Here is a 25,298-nt window from a genome sequence, read left to right as displayed (position 1 = left end):
GCATTTACTTTTTCATAGAATATGTCATACATTTGGAACTATAATCTGTGTAGGCTACTGCTGACAAAACCTTTCCAGGGCACCATTGTAGGAGCAATTTCATACATTAATGTAAAATAAGACCTTTTTCCTCCCTGCTGTAAAGCCCATGCACAAGGACTAAGATCATATCATTGTTTGACTTGGGGCAGCAAGTTAAAGAAATAAAGATGCAGTTTAACATTATTTAGCCACCATTATGTTGGTGGATGTCGTATCTGAAGGCAAGCTGTGATGGCCGAGAGGTTAAGGCGTTGGACTCGAAATCCAATGGGGTCTCCCCGCGCAGGTTCGAACCCTGCTCACAGCGTTCATCAGTGATAAATGCCATGGAAGTGACTGGTTTAAACCATCCAAAAATGCTAGAGGGTGACTGTGGCTCAGGGGTAGAGCAAGTATCTTGTTATTGAAAGATCGCTGGTTCGAGTCCCCTGGAATCAAAAAAACGCCTGTCAAAGTGTCCTGGACACTGAACCCCAAGCTGCTGCTGATGAGCTGGATGGTACGAATACATCTCAGAGGGTACATTATAACAAAACTGTCACTGTTTTGACCACCAGTGTAATTGGTGCACACAACTTTGCAAAGGAAAACCACATCATAATAAGCCAGAATTATCATTTGAGACAGTTGTTGTTAACTGTCATCTCTGTTGATTTTAGGAATCTAAACCCTTGTGATATCAGTTGAAAATGTTCTGTAAGGAACAAGGCCTGTGAGTTCAAAACTTAATGTAGCCTAATGTTGTGAAAATCTACTTTTCGGGGAGCTGGTGTTGAACTTGGCCTCCTCCTGCACGTCACTGTTCACCAGGGGCTCGCAGGCCTGTGGTGTGAAATGGAAAACTATCCAGAGACCTTCTCGCCCCCTTCTCTCACCCTCTCCCTAACTCTTCTGTTCGTCCTCCCTTCTTCCTCTCTCACTTTGAGCAGTCGCAGGCTGCTCTCATAGGAAGTGATGCAGTCCATCTGGGGTGGTCGTTAACATGCTCGGCGGAGAAGCGAGCATTTGGCAAGGGACACATGAAAACAACTTACGCACTGAATCTGCAGCAGAACCCAGGGGTGCGTTAAAATGGGGAAAATCATTTCGGGGGAAAACGTCTGGAAAGACAACAAAGCTGTGGGAATGTTTCTGAGACAACCGCGAGACCACTTCATTTTCTTCTGGTTAGTTTCAGCAGTCTGGGTCGAAATTGTCCGGCAGGAAAATCAAATCATTTATAAAGTGCAATTTCTCAAATGTCTTTCCTTTGTTTGTCAAAATAAGTGGCTTAGCTGTTTACTTTCTTGTCTTCTCTGCCATTCCTCTTGATCCACTTAAACTCTGTGACAGATGCACTCAGCATGACTTTTTGGTACAGTAGCGTTGCGTCACCGGCCTGCAATAAAACGCCCACAGACTTCTAACACCGTCCTACTTTACCATTCAAGATCAAATGACTTAATGATGACCGTTTCACCCTGATACTTACAGAGCCGCACATAATGTCATACAGCTGACTAAATCTAGTCAGTCAGACGCTCCTGGAAATGCGATATATGGTGAGGTCATGCGAGTTGAAGTTTCGTTGAACTGGTATGCAGATTTATGCTTATTAAATGGGGGTTTGCTTATATAATGAGCTCAGCGGTGTGTCACGCTCGGTGCCCGGATCTGCCTTTATAAATCTAATGCTGCTCGAAAATGCAAAACACTGTGCCGCATCGCTTTCAAGGAGAGGTGATGATCTCATGCTTGGCTTAAGGTTTTGAACTGCACTTTGCATAGCCTTCAGATACAAAAACACACATACATTTAAAGGAGCAGGCTTACATTTTGGGAAATACACCTGTTCACTTACTTGCCACTGAGAAGATAGATACCACTGTCATGTCTTTATTGTAAGAAGATATATATGAATAGTAGCAGATGAGTCCAGGTGAAATGGGAGGCTGTTGTTTTAAGTGGTCTATCGGGTTAAATAAACCAGATATAACATGTTAATTAGTGAGCTTTATAGGTGATGGTGGGGAGATTAAAGAAAGAGTCATGCTAGCTTTTTACCCCTGTTTTGAGTCTTCATGTGAAGCTAAGCTAACCTAGCTGCTGACTGAAGCTTCATATTTATCACACAGAAATGAGAGTGGTAACTCTGAAATAAAGCCAATTGTATATGAAAGATGTCAAACTGTTCCTAAAATGTCTTTAAGTTTAAAATTCCTATGTGTAAATATATATTTTTCATGTTTTGTCTCCTTGTCTTTTATCTATGTCATTCTTACCTTGTCTGAAATCAAAGTAAACTGATTGACACTTCCTCATTGCCATTTACAGCAACACGTTATTGTTGGCTACACATTTACCCATTGACTAGTTTCTTAGTAGCAATCAAATAAGTAGCATATTGGGTCTTTAGTCATTATAAAGCAATGTTAATGCCTTCTCATTATTCTGTGTGATCGTACTCTGCAACTTCTTGCCTATTAGGAGTTTTCCTCATAACCGCCCAATTATTCTAGAGCGAGGTCTCGCTTATGACTAATTCACCAATAGTTTGAGACTTATTAATCCACACAGACTCTACTGGTGAATTAGTTATGAACAGGACCTCGCTTTAGAATTTGAAACATATGATGAGTTAGAAAAGTCTGAAGTCCAAGTTAGTTAGTTGGCCAATGCAGAATAAAGTAATAATAAGTGCCTCATAATGACCGATAAAAGCTACTCAAATACATGTTAATAAGCAAGTCTGTTATATGTAATATATTGTGTAACCCCATTTACTGTACATGCAAACCACTTCCTCTGAAACACGCTGTATACACATATGCTGAGTCATAATGTGAAAATATGTTGATGCCCAACACTTTGAGCACCTAATAGAGGGGGATAAGGGCCCTTGCGTACCGTCATATGAGAGTTGGGGTAAAATAAGGCTAAATGCTGCATATTTTAATGTAAAACAGGCTGCTGTATCTATTTATATGGGCTAAAGCAGCTGTAACTGCTAGCTAAGTGATTCATTAATACCTCCATAGGAACGGCACTTTTTTAGCCCAGGGGAGTGCAGTAAATGTAACATAAGCCAGTGTGTGTACGCACGCCCACATAAACACATACAGACCCCCCCACACACACACACACATTTTCATCCCACAGGAGACACATTTGGAGGTGTACAAATTAACCTCAAACTATCATTAGTCACAAGCAGCACATTCACACTGTGTTACAGAGAGCACTTGCTGATTAATTTGTTCCTTCCGTCGGAGTAAAATATATAGGCAAACACTAAAGAGCGAGGCTGTGGGCGGCAGAGCTGGTAGAACAAGAAGAATCATCTTCCATACTGTGTACTCCCCCAGGAACCTGGTCAAGGCAAATGTTAATGGGCCAAGTTATCAGTGTCTACTCAAGGCCTGCACCGCTTCTACTGAGGGCGTGAAGAGGGGGGCAATAACTTTCTGTACATATGTAATGAATACACACACTATCCACTTACAACATTGTTACGCAGTGATAGACTTCGGGGGCAGCAAGGGTTTTGACAGGGAGCTTGTGGGTTTACATCCCTGGAGCAGGTGCTGGATTAACCCACAAGGAAGCCCCAGGGCCAAAATGAACTGTGGGCCACTATTGATGTCTTTAATGACATCTGATGCACATGCTTGTGCCTGCATTGTGACTGGAGGATGCAAACAAACATAATGTGTCCCAAGTCATTTACATTAGGGTATTTATCGGACACTTTTGTCCAAAGCGACTTACAGTATTTCATACATACATTCATACACTGATTGGCGGTGGCTGCCATGCGAGGTGCCGAGCAGCACAACGGGAGCGGTTTGGGGTTCAATATTTTGCCTAAGCATAATTTGACAGACCAGGGGAATTGAACCAGCGACCTTCCAATAACAAGAGCTCTACTCCTGGGCCAAAGCCGCCTTCAAGGTCAGGGGACTCAGTGCTGCTGTATGGGCTCTGCTTAAAGTGCTTTTCAAGGAAGGGGTCACGATGGTTTTCCAGCCTTGCCTCGTCATCCCACTCAACATAACATGTGTATAAGCTGACTTTCACGGGAGGGTGTCTACGTGACAATTAGGTGAGACGGCGGCCAAGCAAGAGACTGCCACGAGACATTTTCCAGACGTTTGTAGTGATGGAGCCAGGTAAGCCAAAATATCATCTTTTCCTAACATAAGCGATTGGGTTGTGGGTGGGTTAAGTAGGCTAGAGGTTCACATTTCCGCAAACTCTGTTGCAAAACAACAATCATGGCCATACTCAGATTGGCAGGGCTATTATTTGCTGCAAAACAAGTGGATACCTTCCAAAGTCACCCTCTTTGTGCTGGTGGCAGAAAGTACACATATTCTTTGTACACGTGGAAGTACAATACTTGTGTACAAAAAGACTCTGGTAAAAGTGGAAGTACTAATTCAATTGCTTAGCTCAAGTTAAAGTTGGAAAGGACAAGCTCTGAAATGTGTAAAAGTCCATCCATGCCCTTTCTCCCCCATGTCTGTTTCCGTCTGGTTACGTCTCATACGTCGTTTCGTCTTGGTACATCTGCGGCGCGTGACGTGCACTGAACTCGGTCTTGTAACGTCAAGAAGTACTTAAGTACAGGATTAAGTATTTGTACTTCCCACCTCTGCTGAGCTGTGATGGAGTGACATCAACGTGAAGCGAGGATTAGCTACTAATTTCCGACTGAGGTGGGGTTGCACCGCTGGAAAACGACAACATGTATTAAAATGCACACCTTCTAGCACGCAGCTCCATCAACAGTGAGCCTAGAACATTTTACATTAGTCAAAATGTGCCTTTTTTTTTCCAGCGAGAAAGAACATGCTGAAGGAGAAAATCCTTTTATTCGTTCTCTCTACTCTCATCTCCTCTCTTGCTTTTTCTTGTCCGGGCCTATTTTCCTCCTCAGGGTTTTTTTTCCTCAACATCGAGCCCAACATTTCTATTCCACACTGGCTTTAACAGAAGAGCTGGAGAGGAAAAAACTTCAGCCTTAATTTGCCACTTAGGTTTTGTCACATATCCTCAGCCAAATCCTCGGGGCCCCTTGAGACCTTTTTTCCCCCCGCACATGCGTTCACATCCATTCACAGCCCCCTCCCCAAATAGCTCAGTATCATTTTGTAAATCCATATTAAAGCTAGAATTAGTCTGTCTCCGTTTCAAGCAGGAACATGACAATTTGAATTAAATCATCGTCGAGCCTCCTCCCATTCATACTCCCTTTCCCCGAATGTCTTAGTTGCTTTTTTCTTGGTGTTTATTAGTTTCTGCTCACACACCCCCCACCGCCCCCTCTGGTTTCACTACGGGTTCGATAATCTTCTTAAAAACCTCTGGGCTGTGCTGCCTTTGCAGTGCGACCAGCCATGGCCAAACGCACCAAGACACGGGAGAAGGAGGGGTGAGGAGAGGCGAACGGGGGGTGTCTGAAATGAATCTGGATTTGTGCAGGGGTGGGGGGGGGGGGAGTGCAGATAGATTTCCATTTAAATACGTCTCACTCACAGGATTTGGCAGGTTGTTCCCATGGCAACAGTGGCCCATCTTTGGATTTGTGTGCGTGAGTGCTTGTGTATATCTTATTGTGTGTGTGTGTGTGTGTGTGTCGTGACCTCTTAGCTTGACACCTTTAGCCAGTTAGTTTCGCTGCAGAGGCCGGGGCCGACCAGTCGCTCTCATTTCAGAGGAGATTCTGGCGTTGCTCTCTTCCCTGACATTAAACATTACTTCTACTCTGGTGAGCTCTCAGGTCTTCACTGAAATACGTTTGAGACAGCAGATAGAGTAAGTACTTACTGCTTTTGACAATACCGGGCAAATACACGGGAATCAAAGGTGTCATCTGGTATCAGATCACGGATTAGAACTGACAACCGTGAACATGGACTGCACAGATGGACAGTGGAGAACGATGGACAGATATGTAATATTAATGCATGGACAGATTGGGGAAAATACCATTGCTATAACCATCAATAACAAATGTTACATTTATCATGAATTCAACTTTAGTTAATAGTTATTTCACTTTTAAAAATAGCTATATACTCAAGGTGTATTAACTTGGATCCACCATGTATGATTATAATCTATATGTATTTGTTAGAACAGAGATGTTATAGTTATCAGGAGTGTCTGGTTTAGGATGGTACACATTTGAGTTCATTTTGAATTCAACAGGACATAAAAAAAAAAACCCCAACATGTCATTTGTGTTTTGTTATTGTGTATTTTCACCTCTCGTGGGACATGACGTGTACAAACATTGTCTTAGCACATCTCTTTCACATGTTTTCTGTTCAGTAGTAGTTGAATATCACTATGCACTAATCAGTTTTTTTTGTTCATCCCTAAACATTATGTGAATTGCTTGCCAAACAAAGCAAAAGGTGTACATCAGAGGCTCATTTTATCCCAGGGAAACCCAGCAAACACCAAGCCAGTCCATTAGCAAATGTAAAAGATGAATGGCTTTAATGAAATGACTACAGGCTTAATCATGCAAAGGTAGATGAATTGACAACACTTTATAATAAACATCACTAATACATGGTACATTTTAAGTGTATTTATGTATTAACAATGAAATGCTTTATAAACTTTTATTTCTTTATTTCTGGTTTTTGTCTATAACACTTGATGAACTTGGTACTTGATGAATGTATATAAAGTGTTACCAAATAATTAACTAATAAGATGTATTACAATACTGCACTCACAATAAATGGTCTTCATCTATGACCATGTTCTTTCACCGACCTTTACTAAATAGTTTTCGTACCTCAACTTAATTAAATCTCAACCATTGTCATGCGGGACCAGAGCACAGTAATAAAAGTCATTGCTGTGATGGTCACATGCATTAGGAAGGTGGTGTGGTCCTGCTGACAGACACATTAGAGCAGAAAACACTCATATGCTCAGCTTTTGAAGGTAAAAGATGGAATCTGAGGTAAAAAAAAAAAAAAAAAAGACATACTGCACTGTATGTCTCAAACAAGACGCACAGATGTCTCATGACAGAAACTTCTGGAGTAGAAGGCAAATTAAATAGCTGAACTGTGATCATGCTACAACAACCCCTCATTTGAATATCATATTTTGGAGCAGATCATACACATTCCAAGAATAACGCTGCGGTTCAGCAGATGTCGGCGCCTGCAACAGAAACGGACCTGGCTCATTCACAGGGCTGACTGAAAAGACCAAACCAGCCGTGCGCTGATCAGTTCAGCCCTGACACCTCTTAAACCCATGGCTGCAAAAATCATGAGACACTGCAACGAGGGGAGGCGGGAGGGAGGGGAGGGCCGTGTGTGATAAAAGCACTAAAATGGAGGCCGTGTGCACAAGCTAAATGGATTACTTCCCCTCAAATTGAGAGATCATTGTGTGTCAGGAAACTGGTACCCCATGCTGGCTTTCGGGCCAGGGGGTGCATTGAGGGTTGGGGTGCGGGTGAGCGGTTGGGTTCACCGATTTTGCAGACGGAGCAGGGAGACAGAAGGAGCAAGGATCTGACAGTCCGCAGGAAGGCTGAGCTGGGAAGGAGCAACCTGACAGAATGTCTCAAATAGAGGAGAAGCTCATAGAGCCGCCGCTGATTGAAAAATCCACAGATCCCCCCTCCTGCTGTGCGGGCGCAGCTGTGGTGGCGCATGTTAAAAGACTGGCAAGAATTGGGGTGGGATGGGGTGAGTTTAGGTGTCAAAGGGAATGTGAGACGAATAGGTGTGTGCGTGTGTGTGCGCGCGTGTGTGCGCGTGTGTGCCTACAGCGCTCACAGTGCCAGCAAAAATAAGTGGTGCAGAAGACAATTATTTCAGTTTAAGCATTAACATTAGCTTGAGATTTGAAAAGCGAGTTGTGACCGGTTATCATAGCATCGAAATGTCAAGCCGGGGCTAAATGATCTAAAACTACAGGCTGTCCTCCTGCTCCCTCACTCTCCTTCATCCTCTCTCATTATACTCAGGCGAATTCACCCTCCGAAGGTAGAAGGATTCTCCCTTTTTTTTCTATTTAATAGGCAGAAGGAGGGTGAACAATGGCTTCTTGCAAAATTTAAAAAAAACTTTGTATCACTTGTTAAACTGTTTTGCTTATTATTTTCAGCATCTCCTTGTAATTTGTCATGTGACATCTATATTAAACCATACATGAGTTTATTAGAACGCGACACTTTTGATTATGTGACATAAATACTCCACTCTCGCTTTTTCCGCCTCACATACATAGCCAAATCCCACCAGTTCTCTTTTTCAGGATACTAATAAAGTTATCCATGCCTTCATTACCTCTCATTTAGATTTCTGCCCCAGTCTCTCACAATCTTCTTTTTCATAATTGGGCGGCCTGGATGTGAGGGGTCTGATCTTATCACTCTTGGTGTAAGCCATTAAAGTCCTCATGGTTGGGATGCAGGTCTAACGCACCCTCCTGCTGCGCATGCAAGTTTGGTAGCCAGCAAGCTGCTTATCAGGCATGCAACTAAGGATTATTGTCACTGTTGTTTAATCTGTTTATTATTTTCTTTACTAATAAATCACTTGTTGGGTCAATCAGTATGTCCTGAAGCCCATGTTGTAAGTCAATGTTGTTTTGTCCACGGCAAAAGGTATTCAGTTTACTGTCATAGAGGAGTGAAGAAACCAGAAAATATTCCCATTTAAGGAGCTGGAATCAGAGAATTTCAGACTTCCTTTCTTCAAAAAATTGCTCAAACCACTTGATTGATCGTCTGACTTCCAACTTCTCAAATACAACATCTTTGTCAGTGGCCTTACGCTAACTATGACACTGTACATACCCCTTTAGTGTCAGTTGTGAAGGGCTACACAGTCAAGTTAGCCACAACATGTAAAATGCAAAGTCCAGTTATACTTTTCTAAATAACTCTTGCTGACAAACAGTGCAAAAAGTATTATATAACTGTTTAGCCACATAAAACTACTTGGTCAGGTTTAGGTAACGATCATGGGTTAAAACATCTCTATTTAGTAGGGTTATGGGTTGTGTTTACAACTACTTAGGTTACTTACACTACATAACTTAAGTCAGTCTTCACATGAAACCCCGTCTCTGGAGGGGAACTCCACTGCATGACCCATCCAAACACCCCAACCTTGGAATTTTCACGCTCTTTATACCGCTGAACGAGAGGGACCCTTCAAGAAGTGATGCTGGAGGGGGAACTGTTGTGTCAAACTTAGAGTGTACTGTATTTGATGCGTTGGTTGTGAGAACGGGCAGGTTACTGAGGTAAGTAACTTTAATATGATCGCTGAATTTTCAGTCACAATCCCTTACACTACTCTCGTTCGTTACTACTCATTAATGAAAAATATATTCACATCATTGTAGCGTGTAACAAAGTGTGTTTTAATACCCGACACTGAATAGAACCCTCTGTACTAACAATTCTATTTTTATTTTTATTTTTTACAATGTACAGTGTGACACAAGGTTGTTCCTTTCTCCCAAATATGACAGCATGTGACCCGACAGCGGCCTCAGTTACTCAGTCCACCTCCACCCCACCTCAGGTTGATTGACAGCTATGAGCATGGCGGGAACAATAGGGCTCCAGATAAACTGTGTATGTCCTCAGAGGTCACGGGGTCGGATCGAGGGCCACCTGTGCGGGCCGGGTGTGCCGCTTTAGTGCTTAGCCCCGACACACACATGCACAGGCAGCGGCGCTGAATGACATGCTTCTCTTCCTCCGTGGTATGGCAGCAGACAGCGGTAAATTAAAAAGCTCTTTTCCTAATAATTAGCCCCTCGGCGGGGGCGACCTTTGTGCCTCCCTCAGCAGGAGAAGCACACAGGTAATTAATGCCCCCCAACCCCACCCTCTTCTCCTCATCATGACACACACATACCCTGTGGGGCGAGGGCTGCACGGGCCAATGAATCCCCTCTGAAAATGATATCCTGTCCTCCATGCCCCCTTCAGGGCATCTCGCCTGGGCATCCATGGGCAATGGCAAGGAAAAAGTGTGTGTGTGTGAGTGTGTCTGTCTGTACTCAGTGTTGTTTGTGTGAGGAAAACACAGAGATTACTTGCACGGGGGGGTTATTGTAGAAATGACTGTGGTTTGGAAAGGAGAACAGGCTGTCTGCTACTACTGAGTGTGTGTTTGCGTGTGTGTGTGTGTGCCAGCTTTGGTGTCTGTTCATGCATGCATCCATATGGGTTGAGTATGCATACAGAGTTTGTCTTTGTGTATGCTCAAGCAAATCTATTCAAGCATGCATCCATATGTGCTGTGTGTGAGTCTATATGCTTTGTGTGTGTGTGTGTGTGTGTGTCTGTGTGTAATGGTGGGTTTTAGGCTGTCAGAATAGCTGTGTAATGGTGCGTGCTCCCTTTTGATAAGTCTTACAGTTGTGACCGCGGCCCCGTCCCCTTATCTCCAGAGGACAATGTTGCACTCAGAGCAGCTGCTGCCACAAGCACAACACACACCTCCTCACACACTCCTGCTGCTTCACAGGCTCCCATTCATCTCCACACGCTCAGCTTCACACAGACATGCAGACACGCGCACGATTATTACAAGCACAGGAAAAGCGCACAAACGTTCGCACGAAGTACGCAGAGCCCAAACGCTCCGAACACGCACACCCACATACACATACACACACACACACACACACACACACACACACACACACACACACACACATACTCCATCTCGGGACGCACAACGCAGTCTAAACAACTTAGTTCTTATCTCCCCAACTCTTTCTGACTTCAAATTACTGCGTCATTATCTCGTGCTCACCTCCTTAAACGGTAATAATTGATAAAATGAGATTGATTAAGCATGCTATTAGTGCAGGATAATTGGCTTGATAATGAGCAGATTGCCTGCTAATTGCTGAACAGATAATAAGCCTCAAATCTGCCTCAGGCAAAAACAGTAAAATAGCAGATATGGGCTCTGTGAAAATGATCAGACTGCAGGAAAACGCGGCCAGATTTTGAAGATTACCCCGCTGCCTTCTACCCGCCCGGCTGAGAATGGACGTTTGATGCTCGGCACTTGTCGCAGCTCAACCAGTGGGTGAGTCACAATTTGATGCATTACAATGAAAAGCAGAGAGCGAGAATAAAATATGCGTCTGCACCAAACATTTCCAGCACTAGCAGTAAAGTATCCAGCATTATCCCAAAATCCGGTGTCACCTACTGTCCCTCAATTTGCATTTGCTGGCAGTGGGCTGGTAGTGTTTAAGCTTGAGATGGAAGATAAGTGGCACAATTTCAAAATGTTACCGTAATGCCTCTCCTATACCTACCTGGGTAAACATGGAACTTAATGTGCTGTCACTGGTCCATGCTTCTGATGTTCAAAGTATAAAAACCCGACAGCATCTTTGGGAAAGTTCATCCTATTTCAAAATATCCACCAAGATGAATGTCTGACCCGCGGGCAGTGTTTAGACGGACATTAGCACTGGTAAAAACACATTAATTCAGTGAGGTCCCCATCAGCCTGGACAAATACACTGTATTTCTACTGTCTGCCTTGCAGTCATTGAAATGAAAGATATCTGATATCGAATATTAAGCATTTTTCTATTTATTGGAATCTTTTTTTCTTGCGTTTCAGTCCTTTGCCAAAGGAATCAATTAATTAGATTATGGGCTGTGAACTGTGGCTCAGAGTAACTGGTAACTGCTGTTGTCAACTAAATGTAATGGAGTAAAAAACTCAATATTTGCCTCCGAAATGCGGTCGAGTGTAAGTATAAAGTAACAGAAATTTGAAATACTCTTGTAAAATGGACAGTACAATACAGTACTTGAGTAAACTGTTCTTAGTTATGTTTTGTCAATTTCTATTCTAGATGTTGATGCTTTTCATTTTTTACCGCATATGGATATCGGTTCCAAATGTTGGTGATCGGCCTCATTGATTAATTACTAACAATTAGTATTAGTGTGAGTATTGACCCTGAAATAAAGATATCGGTCAATCACTAATCCTGCTGCATCCTGCCAGTAGGATATACCAGTATGCAACATTGTGTCATCTTATAAGTCTTTAAACTCATGGACTCATGGAAAGTCAGAACTGACTTTTTGGTTTTTAATGTGTTTCATCTTCTCAGCGATACCTGTGGCAGCAAGTCTACAGCAATGTACTTATGTACTTACACTTAATCTAAATAGCTGTTCACATGAATTAGAAGTTTAGAAAGTAGGCAGGTCATGGAACCATCTATACTCCCAGTACCTTTGCTGATTAGCTGGCTTGAAGCTGACGAGGCTCAATCCATTCTCACTCTTTTTATTTTTTTTTCCCTGACTAAAAGCAGACTTTGGGAGATTTAGACTGGAAACTGAAGATCACTTTTTCCCAGAAGCTTCTCTGTGTGTAGATGTGTTGAGAAGTTTTGGTGGCGTCAGAAGAGTAACTGCATGCGCTTGTCTTTAGCTTAGGGTTTAGAAAATTGATGCAAACGCGGCTCATCTTTTTTGTTTTTCTGTTTCCCTTTTCTCCCTCCTTCTTTTTCTTTACCGTCCACGGAGGTGTCTTTCAGGATCCCTGTCAATACACTGGCCATCAATGGTGCTCTGTCCTCCTGCCTGGGCCTCTGTTTGCCTTAGGGCTTCCCCCTCGCTCCGAGCAGCCTCCCTTTGTGTGGGACAATCGCGGGGGAAAGAAAGCAAAGATGACGGACGGGGGGGGGGGGGAGAACAGACGTAGAGTTTTGGTAAACAGTAGCCTGTCACAGCTCAGCGGGAGATGCTATAGCCGCTGCCTTCTCCGCTGCCACCGGGGAGATTTTTAATCGCCGGGGCGTCCTTTAAGAGCCAATTAGACAAAGGAGGGTTTGTGTCGTCTCTGCAGAGCGGCCTGAACATTGACAAACAACTGTGTGAGAACTGAGGGATGTTTGGGGTGGCTGAGAGGGTCTGTTATGGTCAAGAGCCGCCTGATTAATGCCTTCTTGTATACTGTACTGACAGATGGGCCGGGTAGTCTCTACAGGCCCGCTGAGAGGGTTTTGGGTACAAGTCACCTATAGAAAGTGTCTGGATATTTCAGGGGTGAGGGCATGCCGTGCTCTGCTTTTGCATCAGGTGGATACCGAAAATGCATGTGAACTCGCGCAGGCTTCACGCAGCTTTATTAGCCGTGGCATTTCCAAAGCGCTAACAAAACAGGGCACTTGGAAGCCCTTTTTTTTCCCCCAGGTTTATCCAACTTAAAACTGGATAACATGAGGTTGGAGTTGCTCAGAGCTCATCAGCGCATACGGTAAGAAGAAGAGGATGTCAGATGTCCTAGTCTGGATTCCAGTCGTGTTCCCAGACTACAGGCCACTGTGGCCGACACAAGTCTCCGCTGTCATTAACCTACATCGCTCTAAATTACCTCCTATTCCCAATGAGGCGAGGGAGCGAAGTGTGTGGGGGTGCGTGAGGAAGAAAGAAAAAAGAAAAGAAGGAAACAGAGGACAAAGGAGCGGGGAAAAGGAGGCAGAAGAAGTAACGCTGGCAGGAAATTCAGGAGGTGGAGGCAGGAGAAAGGAGCCCAGGATAGATGAGGACAGTGATGGAAGCTGACAAGGAAGAAGAAAAAAAAAAGGAATGAATGAGAGAGGTAAGGCCCAGACCATTAGGAAATGAAAACCCAGCATAAAACTTTGTCATATTTTGTCACCGGATCCCACATTAAATGTGAAAAGTGTGATTTATTAGTGTTGTGTTTTCAGCATGAAGATGTAATTCATCGGACTGTAAATACCGCGGCTGACTGTGTGTGTCATTTTCACGACATTTGGGAGTTCTGGCTTTTAATTAAAATGCCGGAGAGGGAGATACAGACAGACAGTGTGTCCTTGTGTGTGAGACTCTATGGTACGTGTGCATATTTACATGTATGAGTGGTGCGCTTGTTGTCATGTTTTTATCAAGTGCAATTAATGTGGTGAGCCATTGGCTACCATGCTCAAGCTGTGCACAGTTTTGCCGCTATGGTCACACACACACACACACACACAAAGAGAGAATGAGAGACAGGCAGATAGAGTTGACTAGACTGAAAAAGAAAAACACACTCACACACTCCACTGCCTCAATTACCAAGCAGAAAAGAACGAAAATGATTATTGAATTCCAAGACAATTGCAACTGAGGCAAACAGCAATAAGTAATGGGCATGTTGTGCAAATTGATTATGGGGAAGAAATGGCCATGAAATTGAAAAACAACAGTAATCAGAGGACATGAAAAGCTGAAACAAAAGGGACGCTGTCAGAAGGCAAAACAAAGGAGAGGAAAGGTAGAGATAGTCGCGGATGCAGAGCGATGTGATTGGCAGCTATTGACGGGCTGATCGACACGCACTGAATGGCTTCATACACCTGAAACCTCGGGGCAAGTGGGCGGGGACAAGAGCGTCTCAGGTGACACTGTGAAGTGGGAGAGAAAGATCCCAACTGTGATATAAGCTGATACTGACCACACATGACGGGTCACAAATGCTCACACACTCCAGTCTACTCACGCATGCAGGCACGTAAACACTCAGCCCCCCCATCTCACAAACACACACTCCACATGGTGACAATGATGCTGTGTTCGGTTAAGATTGACTAACCAATGAATCAGCAAATGCACAAAACATAAATCAACTATTTTGACAATTAAACATACAGCCATAAACTTTTAACTGGTTATGAAACAACCTCAAATTAATATGGATGCCTCTGTATGACCTACATATCAGAGAGAAAAAAAAGAGTAGTGTTTCTTTGGAATTATTCTCAATACCTGACAACAGGTCGTACTCCCCCTAAAATCATGACATTACTAAGGAACGCTGGTTGCTTTATCTTTCTCTACAAAATTACTGTTATTGAGCATCTGCTAGCTGTAGCTACATGTAGACGAACCTTTAGTTTACTTTGTTTCCCCATCGCTATAGCGCGGTTATTAATCTTACATCACACACAATACATACTTTAATCATTAGAAATACGTAAAATCTTTCTTTCACTTGCTTCCAATAAAAAATGCATGCTCGTACTTCTGATGAAATTCCGGAAGCTCAGGATGAAAGCCAGCCCTCCCCCTCTGTTCAAAGCTGCAACAGAAGACATTAGCAGGACAGTATGCACAGGGATTCATTTAGTTACACTGCTTGTTTTACTTCATATGTATATGTTGTAGACATTCAACTTATTCCTCTTGTTTTGCTCGTCTCTGTTTTGAATGTGGCCCCCACCAGGAGTGGGGTCAACTAATCAGTTTTCTCTGCTACCTAGGGCTCCGAAAGCAGCCTTCGCTGAGTAGAGTCACATCTACATTTTATCAGAAGCATAAATCCAGCTGTACAGTCCAGACAATCAGTGATATCGCAGCATGACCATGAAGTTAAGCTGGGATATCCAGACCTGCAGTAAATCAACAAGATATTGACCAAGTGAAATCAGGTGGTGGCAAGACGTTGAAAAGATGCCAGATCTGCCTCTTAAAGGAGTCATCAACTGGTTTTTTACATATCCAGTCCCTCTTGGATCGCTTTGGATCAATTCTTAAAACTTATTAGAAATTTTTTTTAAAAAAAAAAATCAAACATAGAGCTTGTTCTGACACTTTTTCATACCGCGAATTTCTCGCGCAAGATTATGCGCGAGGTTTTGACCGGTCCGGATGTGCATTGTATTAATATGTAATGAGGCGCGCGTTGATTGGCCGCAGGAAGGACAGAGCCGGAATGGGGGGCGAGCCTGCATGCACACACGGCCCCCTGTCATGGCGCACACACTAAATGCCGAACCTTACGGAATTCAGGCATTTATGTACGAGCTGGAGTCGGAAACCGAACGGGAGAGTGAAGAGGCAGAGACGGTGGAAGAGACACGTTTACAGCAGGATGTCTCTGAATGGTAAATTCTTTTTTTTTCCTTCTTACTTTTCACACTCGTGTTTTACATGTAAGACCCGAGTTTTAATGCTGGCGGTGACGATGTATGGCATGAAAATGACAGAGAAATAAGCAGATTCGGCGTGCTCACTCTGGCTGAGGACGGCTGTGATCCGATGCATATGCAAGTAGCCTCCTGTGGTAACGTCACCACAGGAGCAGAGTCAAAATCTCGTGCTTTAGGAACGCGCACTACTGTGCGCTATTCCTGTTCGGAAAAAGAGCCAAAGCAAAAAAAATAAGCCACTTTCAGATTCCAGCTTTTCAGGCAAGTTTCAACAGAGGTCCAACACCAATATGCATGATTTAACGAGAGAAATTGCAATTTCTGGGTGATGACTCCTTTAACAAGACAACAAAACCATCTGCAGGAAGCAGACACGTCACTGTCCTCATCATGTGGAGGATAAAGGAAAAAAATTGTTATTTTGACAAACATGACAGCATCATATCCACAGTGAGTGCATGTTGACTTACTGTTACATTTCTAGAAATGTATATAGAAGTATTGAAAGAAGGGGAATTTATGTCAATAGTGATCAGTTGTCTGTGTGAGAATGTGTGAGAGAAATGTTAAATTGAATAATTGTTAATTGTCATTTAAAAAAAAAAAGTTAGATTTCCTTTTTTTAATCCAAAAATGGAGGAAGGCAATGTAAATTATCTCAGTTTCAAAGGCTCGTACCACGTTTGAATTGAGTTGGAAACGAGCAGAAGTAATAGTTTAATAACAGATGTCTTATGTTACTGTTGCTGAAGCATGTCCTTTCCGCACTGTCAGTTTGCGCTGAAACGCGATACGAGTCGCCAACCAAATGGATATAAACAGTTATCAGAATCTGATATGCGCAGCATGTGGAAGTGAACATGAATGCCTGCAGTGTGAACACAGCCCCAGCGCATATCTCAGGAACACATGGGAGGGATTCAACGACAGAATGCACCCAGACATAACATACATATTCAAGTGCAAATAGCAAATCAGACACAGTTTCTAAACCTTACATTTAAACAAATCTTCCACTTTTGCATGAGAAGCACCTTCCCGTTCTCTCCCCACCTGTTTCGGAAGTCTGTGTTGGACTTATACCAACATACTGCTACGGCGCACATGTCTGTCTGTGCTTCAAGAGTCGAGGCCTCAAAGTTAGCAAACAACCCTCTGGAGGATCGCTCCACATCCTCACATCTCGTTCCCTCCGAACAGCATCCTTCAAAACAACTTTTCATCCTCGTGCTCCCCTTCCTTCGCCATCCGCTCTCTCGCCTTGTACTCGACTCAGGGATGCAAATGAAAAACAGTTCTAGACCCGACGCCAGTTCTAGCATTACACTGAAGTTCTTTCAACCTCCCCTGCAGGCGTTTTGTTCCAGGCTAGCAAGGGAACTCAGCAGGACAACTTTTCTGACTAATGCTCAGTAGTTAGCTCATGCTGAGGTTTGAGGGAATACTAATTTGTGTGTGTTTTTTTGTGTAGTTTAGTGAGGCGGATTTGTTTTTGTGCACAGTTCAAACTGAGGTAAAAATGCAAAGATGAGTTTAGACAAAAAAAAAGACTGTATTTATGTTTGATTGCCTCTCTGTATCAGCTTCACTGAGCTTAACATAGAGCAGGCAGCCATCCTCTCAGCTGCATATAAGAACACAGTTGCCTGTGTCTTGCTATTACTCATATATCACATAGCATATGTGCATTGGGGGGCACCCTGGTGAGCAAAAATAAGAACATTACAAGGTTGACGGGAGTTTTTCAAGCACAAAAGAAAAACCCCATGTTGTCCTGAATCAGTCATATAAATGGATTTGTGAGATATTTGGCACACAGGTGGAGGAACATGGGTGCGCGGTGTGTTACGAGCCGCTATTTGGACTGTTGTCTCAGGAAGGGGGTCATTGGAGTTGACAGTTGGGGTCTGTAAAAAGTCCATAAGGAAATGAAGAGCTGGAAGGAGGGATTTCTCCTTGATAGGTGACTGTTAGGAAAACATACCTGCTGTAAAAGCACTCATAAATCACGAGTGGCGGGGCGCAGGCCTTGGCAGCACACTGTACACATTACACAGACACAATGGGACTCACCTGGAGCTGAAGTATAGGGTGATGAGGACAAGTGTGACGGCAGAGACAGGGAGGGAAAGATAAAGGGATGGAGAGGAGAAATACACAGGCAGAGATAAAAGCAAGATCACTACAAGGGAGGAGAGTCAGAAGCATGAAAAAAAAGTTTACAAGGGTAGCTGTTAGAGGGCATAGACGGAGAAGAGTCGACTACAAAAAAACAACGGACAGCTAGCTTGATTGAGGAATGTGGCAGAGGCGGGGGTGAGACCGAATTAAAGGAGCGAGAGGACTGCAAAGAGAGGGAGGGGAGGCAGTGATTGATGAAAACCCTGAGTTACAGGCCCTTGGAGGAGGACAGGACACCTCACTTCATCACAGTCACACACGCACACACACGTCTTTGTCAGCGGCGAACTCCTGAGAACACCCCCGACACCCTTTGATCCCAGACACAACTCAGAAATCACTCATGGGTCGGCTAAAGACATCCATCCCCGTACATGTCTATTCACCAACTGACCCCAGACTAACCCCCGTCCACGTGTACGTAACCTACAGAGAAGAAGAGGAACCATCGAAACGTTATGGTCATCATGATAATAATGATGATGATGATGATGATACAAGCACTTCATTATGGTGGCATAGAATCTCAGCATTTCTGCCACAAACGGTCTCTCGAGCAAATTATTGAAACAAAAAGACATATTTTAAGGATATTGTGAAGTAGTGTGGAATCATGGGAGGATTTGTCTTTATTGTGAAACAGCCACCATTAAACAATAACAATCCATCTGGGTTAGGGTTAGAAAGACACAAATGTTAACGGGCAAGGTAAAGTTTCAAAGTTTTACTCACTTTATGTTTAGTCTTGTTTGCCAACTTCTTCACTCTCTGATGTGGCATCTGTCATTTACCAGGAGGTCATAGCGACGGATGAATAAATGAAACACACCATCACTTACCTTATAAAGTGTGTGAGTTCTCTAGGGTGTGCACATTGTTGGAAACATTTGGGATATTGTATAGTAGGTGCACAACTCAATAAAATATACAACAAAGAGTATAGGCTTTCACCCAGGAGACCAGGGTTTGATAGTGAATGGTCAACGATTGCTTTAGAGGAGACAAACTCACTTGTGACTACGGATGCAGAGTTTCAGGCACTTTTCAGCAAACACTGACACAAAGGAAATAAACGAAAAAGCATAATAGGTCTTCTTTAAAGGGCTATTCCGGTGTAAATTTAATCCATGGTCTAAATCACCGTGAAACTGTGTTAGACTCCCTCTCGAGAGATCAAATTAGCAGACCGCTAATTTACGGAGTTTTATCAACCTCAGAAATGACCGCACGACAACAATACATTGCAGTAAATAGGTCCAAATATAAACCGCCACCAAAAAGCCACAAATAATGCTCAGAACAGCACCAAACTTCAGCAACAGTACAAATAGGGTCTCAGCACATAGTCCGAGGCATCTAACCTCCACTAGCTTAGCTGGATTTCTACTGAGAAGCTGACTAAATTTACCACTCTTCTGCAGCAGCTTAATGTTGACAGGAAGTCCCGACGACTCGATTACCGAGTGCAGCAGAGTTCCGCGGCTCATGGATGAAAATTTATGATTATGACTCCATGGAAAAGCAATCAAAGTTCATATGCGCTTACCTGCCAGTTTATAACAGTTATTTACGAGAGCGGACAGGGAAAAGGGAACAGAATTGAGCATGTCTAGCCGCACTCGGCAATCGTCACGTCGGGACTTCCCCGACCCGGAAGCTGATGGAGGAGAGTTGAACTATGTTTTTAACGCCCCAGTAGCTTCCCTAGCTAAGCTAGTGGAGGTTAGATGCCCCAGACTATGCGCTGAGACCCTATTTGTACTGTTTCTGAAGTTTGGTGCTGTTCTGAGCATAATTTGTGGCTTTTTGGTGGCGGTTTATATTTGAATCCATTTACTGCAGTGTATTGTTGTTGTGCAGTTGTTTCTGAGGTTGAAAAAACTCCGTAAATTAGCGGTCTGATAACTTGATCTCTCGAGAGGGAGTCTAACACAGTTTCACGGTGATTTAGGCCATGGATTAAACTTACACCGGAATATCCCTTTAAGGAAGTATTTATTTTAAGATCTTTTCCTAAACCTAACCATGTAGTTTTGGTGCCTTTACTATTGCTGTGTTAGTATTGTTTATGCTGTGTGTTTACTCTGTAATTCAAGTATTTCCAAAGGGCAGCTGGGGCAATATAAAATTGTTTGTTTGACTGACACAGTTTAGCACACAACGATAGAATTGCTGTACGGTGCGTACAGCAATTCTATCGTTGTGTGCCATGTTAAAAATTCAGAATGCCCCAAAGCGAAATTGGCGGAGGGTAGAAAGAGTGATTAACCACAGGTGGTACATTTACAACCCTGTGCAAACACACACACACACACACACACACACACACACATGAAGAGAGATACACAGGGTGACAGGTCTAATGCAAGATCAAACGCCATCAGACATCTTTATCTTTTAAATTCGGTGTAGCTTGCCAATAGGTTGGCTGGTCCACAGGGAAATCTCTCTGTCCGTGTTTGCTGCTTACACTGATGCAGTCAGACAGCGTAAATATACCATAAAATCTGCTTAGAATATACCAAGGTGGTCAGCTGACCAAGAAGAGCTGCCACCCAAGCCCTCTACTGGGATTCTCTTCATTACCTACTGTATATTGGTGCCAAGAAAGTGTGGAAAATCCACTTGCAATGATGACTTGTGGATTGATTTGTCTATTAGGCGGGGGACAATGCCTTAGTGTATAGACACACAGATGTACCCCGATGCTCCACATCAAACACCGTCTGCAGACAGGTAATGCGTATGCCAAAAAAAAGAAGCTAAAAAGGCGAGCGAGAGCATGAAGGAGCGAACGCATCGGAGGTAAACAGTATGTGGGCTTTGATGTCGTTTGATGTCTGATGCACATTGCCCCATTCTCTTTATTAGACGACAGAGGGATGGCGGCAGAGACAGAAAAGGGGGATGAAGAGACAGACAACATGAAAGCATCATTAGACAGCAGTGGATTTAACCTCTCACAAAAGGCATATCCGCAAACGCAAATCAATGACAGCAGATGTGAATGCCACACACGAGGTACCGTCGGTAATGAAAAAGAAGCCTCCTCTATCCGCTCGCATGCCGCCTGCTCCTGTCACCCCGAAACACCAACGGCCACACTGGGAAACTCGGTGAACTCAGATGTGCGTTGTTTAAACTGGGTTCGAAATCTAATTCAGTGCGATAGCTGTGATGCAAATGGTGCTGTGGGCGTGTCTTCACAGCGAGCTACTCGATTCTCAACAGAGTCATTGTTTTTCTGACCGCCGCGCGGAAATCGCTTGAATAACATTTTTCTTTAAGAGCCACTGGACACCTTCCCGCTTAGACACTAATGCATTTCCCGTTCCTCGTGCACACACACGCTCAGACACATATGCCCACGGTGACCCTCTCCTCCCCGCGTCAATCCATCTGTTAACAGACCCAGTTGACCTCCACCTGACTGTTGATGCATACGCAAGCCCGGAGATTCCCAAGCCACTGACGGTGTCCTCTTCGTCCCTCACACACACACTCACACACACACACCCACGCACACTCGCTGCATTGGTACATATACGCGCAGTATATTGGTACAGTGTAGGATTAGAGGGGTGTTAGTGATGTAGAACATTGCTGGCCTGTATTCTAAAATAGGGACCTCTGGGCTGGACAATAATCCTCTATAGGGTTTCTACTCAGGCCCTCTAAGCTTTAAGCTCAGTGAGGGTTTGGCTAAACTGACTGTATTGTACTGTATGGGAATCTGGTGGTGGGAAGTGTATTATGGTAATCCAAGTGCAATGCTGATTATGAATCAAGGACCAAGAGCACAATTAGGGGAGAGTGTGGGCACGCAACCATTGTACATACGCACACACACACACACACACACACACACACACACGCACACAAACACACACACATATGCACAGATGTATTGTACGTAGGCAATAAAGACTTAATTCTTATAAGCATATCATATAATGTATAGCACTAAAACGTAGGGATGTCCTGATCAAGTTTGATCCTACCCACTTTAATATGGAGCCACACCAAGTCCCGTCTGAAATTGAAATTTACATAATGCTGATTAAATATATGAATCCAACAAACAATTACAAACCCTGGTTCCCTGAAGTTGGGTCGATGTGGTTCTTCTCACTTTGCATGATAAAACAATGCCGTTTTTTTTCGGCATCAGGGTTTTAACAGTTATAATAAATGCCAAATCAGACACTTATTTTTCACATCTTGGTTCAAAAACTGTTGCACTGACGTGAATGAATCTTTGATATAACAGGAAAGTTATACTAAAGTTAAATTATACTTGAAGGCAGCCATGAACCAAACAGTCAGTATTTGTAATCTATCTCTTTCTCCAGAGAAAAGTTTAGTGTTGTTTTAACTGGGGGAGTTTGAGTCCTGAAATTGATGTGAGGTCAGCGAGAAAGTTCAAAGTTTCTTTGGAGTTGTAGGAACTGTAAAGATATAAATGGGACAATCTTCTAGATTACAGGTCCAATTTTAACGTAAGTAGATTTTTGAGACTCACTCCCAACTGAAATACTGATATTTTGGGATTGTACTTCTGATACAATCTCAAAGCGTCAGTATTTTTGAGTTGGAAATGACAGTCAAAAAATCTACTTTCTTACAAATTGGACCTTTAAGGTTCATCAAACCATATTTTGAAGCCGGCTATTGTCAAGGAAAGCAACTGCAAGGAACTCGCTGAGGGCGGATAAAATACAGAACAAACCGCTCCATTCCAGTTAGCCGGACAAGGCTCAGTTTGGGACATCTCTTCTGAGATGATTTAGTAGAGATGCCAGTAGAGTTATTTGAGCTGTGCAATTTCAAGAACTTAAAAACTTCCAGGATATATTTTTCAGGCTCACAGACCCAATGACAGCTCAACAATCTCAAATGGTCCTATCAAAAAAATCTGTTTGTTTGAATTGATATTGAAATTAATGACTTTCCAAAGTTAAAATAACTCAGCTCTATTCAGTGGTAATAACAATAAGGATTCTGTAGTGATTTAATTTTGTAATAAGGTATTCAGTTCCAAAGCTCAAATCTCTATGGCCATTATTGTCTTCCATACATATGCATATTACCTATGGCACAGCACTACATATCTACACACACACACACACACACACACACACTTCTCTTGACAGCCCCCCTGAGGTCTGCAAACTCTTCCTCCTTATCAGCAGCAGATTATCAGTGCCTACTGTATTGTTGCGAATGGGCACACCATTCCAGGCCTAATAGGCTGCCTAAGTGATTTTGTCTTTGTCCTTTTGTGTCCTTGCCTTTCAATCAACCCCCACTGATTGCAATCTAGCCAACCAGGTGAGTGGATTCGTCGGGAGAGTGACAATTGGCTGCCGAGATGGGGCAGATCCTTTATCTCACCGGGACTTCCTGGATTAATTGAGACCGTCTAAGTGGAACAGGGGAGCGAAACATCACGGCGAGTTGAAGATCGGAGAGTTAGAGGATGGTGCTGATACAAGAGTGCGTGACGCATGTAGGGGGGAATGAGATGTCATGTTTCAGCAGTTCTCAGACAGGGGTACTTGATGGGGTTTAAGGACAAAGAATAGTTTACTTTTGTTACACTTTCTTATTTAAATGTCTTTTTTAAAATTTTCATTCAATTGAGAAACTAACCGATGGGATCATGGATTTCCTTCTTACCAAACAATATCTCCACTTTCCCAGCCTGTTGGTGGCCTCCAGTACCAAACCTATTAATTCCCTCTGAATACATAAATCTCTCAAAATGGGTCACAAATCTGGACTTTTATATTCAAAAGAGGCTAATGGGCACTGTAGGTTTTAGCCAATGTTATTCAAACAGGAGTTTTTTGAATAACCTTGCTCTCTTCAGCTGCAATCTTGGTTCAATCGTAGTAGATGTCTTCTTAAATGGACCACTGGAAAATGTTTATGTATACAGTAATTTTTTTTTTTTTCAATAAAGAGAAACCGAAACCGAACGGGACCTGAGGATAACTAGACTTTATCCAAAGTGCTGTAGACCCGAACACACCCTGTCAATCAATCAGCAGCCGACCAGGACACAATGTAAAGTTAATCCAGATATAATTCATTTATTGCCTCATAGGCTCATTCACAGGAAAGACTGAATATCTTATTTTCACTGGCTGCACCAACGATTAAATATTCTGCCCGTCACTGGACTACTGACAGAAGATAATCATTTCCAAACCAATTCATTTAAAACATCTGTCCGTCAAAGTCCACCAAATAATTGTAATTGAATAGCTACTGATGTCTTACATTAAAATGTTCAGTGTTTTTGTCTTTTTCATGGGATTTATGGAAAGTCAGACAAATATAGAATATCACTTTGTTGCCCTTGACTCGTCCTTTGAGTATAGCGCGTTACTATAATTCAATAATAAATCAAAAACAGTCAATGGGGGCTCCTGTGGGTTAAACTCTTCAAAGGGTGGTCCATAGGGCCTAATTGGACATCTGTCATATAAAAATGTCAGATGCCTGTCACATGATGTATGTATGTATGTGTGTGTGTGTGGTGGGTTGAGGTGTGGGAGAAGAGTAAAGGCTGGAATAAGCGTGTCTGTACCTAGAGAGTCAGCCTACACAGCAGCAGCAGAGGGGAGTGTGTTCTGAAATAGCGTGCGGAAAAGTCATTTCCAAACTCTCCTCTCCCCTATGTGGCCCGTTTGCCCTCGGGCTCAGCATGGCCTGGCATTTACATACTGTTCAGCACGTGCTCTGGGACACAGTCACACACAACAAACACACACACACACACACACATTACGAGACACACACACATACATGCAAACATGCCACAGTATATTTATCAAAGGAAATAAAAGCTTCCACATCACCCACAGCACACACACATTCAAGTGAACTACCATAGATACATCCGGGGAAATACGGTCATGCAAATCTACAAATCACGCACGTACACACACCCACACACACCCACACACACACACAAACAGACAAACTCAAACCAGAGGGCAGAGAAGCAGGATGACAGCCCAGAGTGAATGAAGGAGGAAAGTGATCACATTGTGGTTTCCACTGTTGCTCCCCTCTGTCATTCTTGACTCGTGACAAAT

At 43.2% G+C, this 25,298-nt stretch overlaps 1 non-coding gene across 1 annotated transcript; it reads left to right on the top strand.

Annotated features, from left to right (window-relative positions):
• Positions 1-267: 267 nt before the first annotated feature.
• On the top strand, positions 268-349 carry trnas-cga (transfer RNA serine (anticodon CGA)). The gene has a single exon. It is a non-coding gene; the product is annotated as a tRNA-Ser (tRNA).
• The last annotated feature ends 24,949 nt before the right edge of the window (positions 350-25,298 follow it).

The sequence above is a fragment of the Sparus aurata genome, chromosome 2 (assembly GCF_900880675.1).
Source record: "Sparus aurata chromosome 2, fSpaAur1.1, whole genome shotgun sequence".
Classification (NCBI taxonomy): domain Eukaryota; kingdom Metazoa; phylum Chordata; class Actinopteri; order Spariformes; family Sparidae; genus Sparus; species Sparus aurata.
This window is presented reverse-complemented; position numbering and strand designations above follow the sequence as displayed.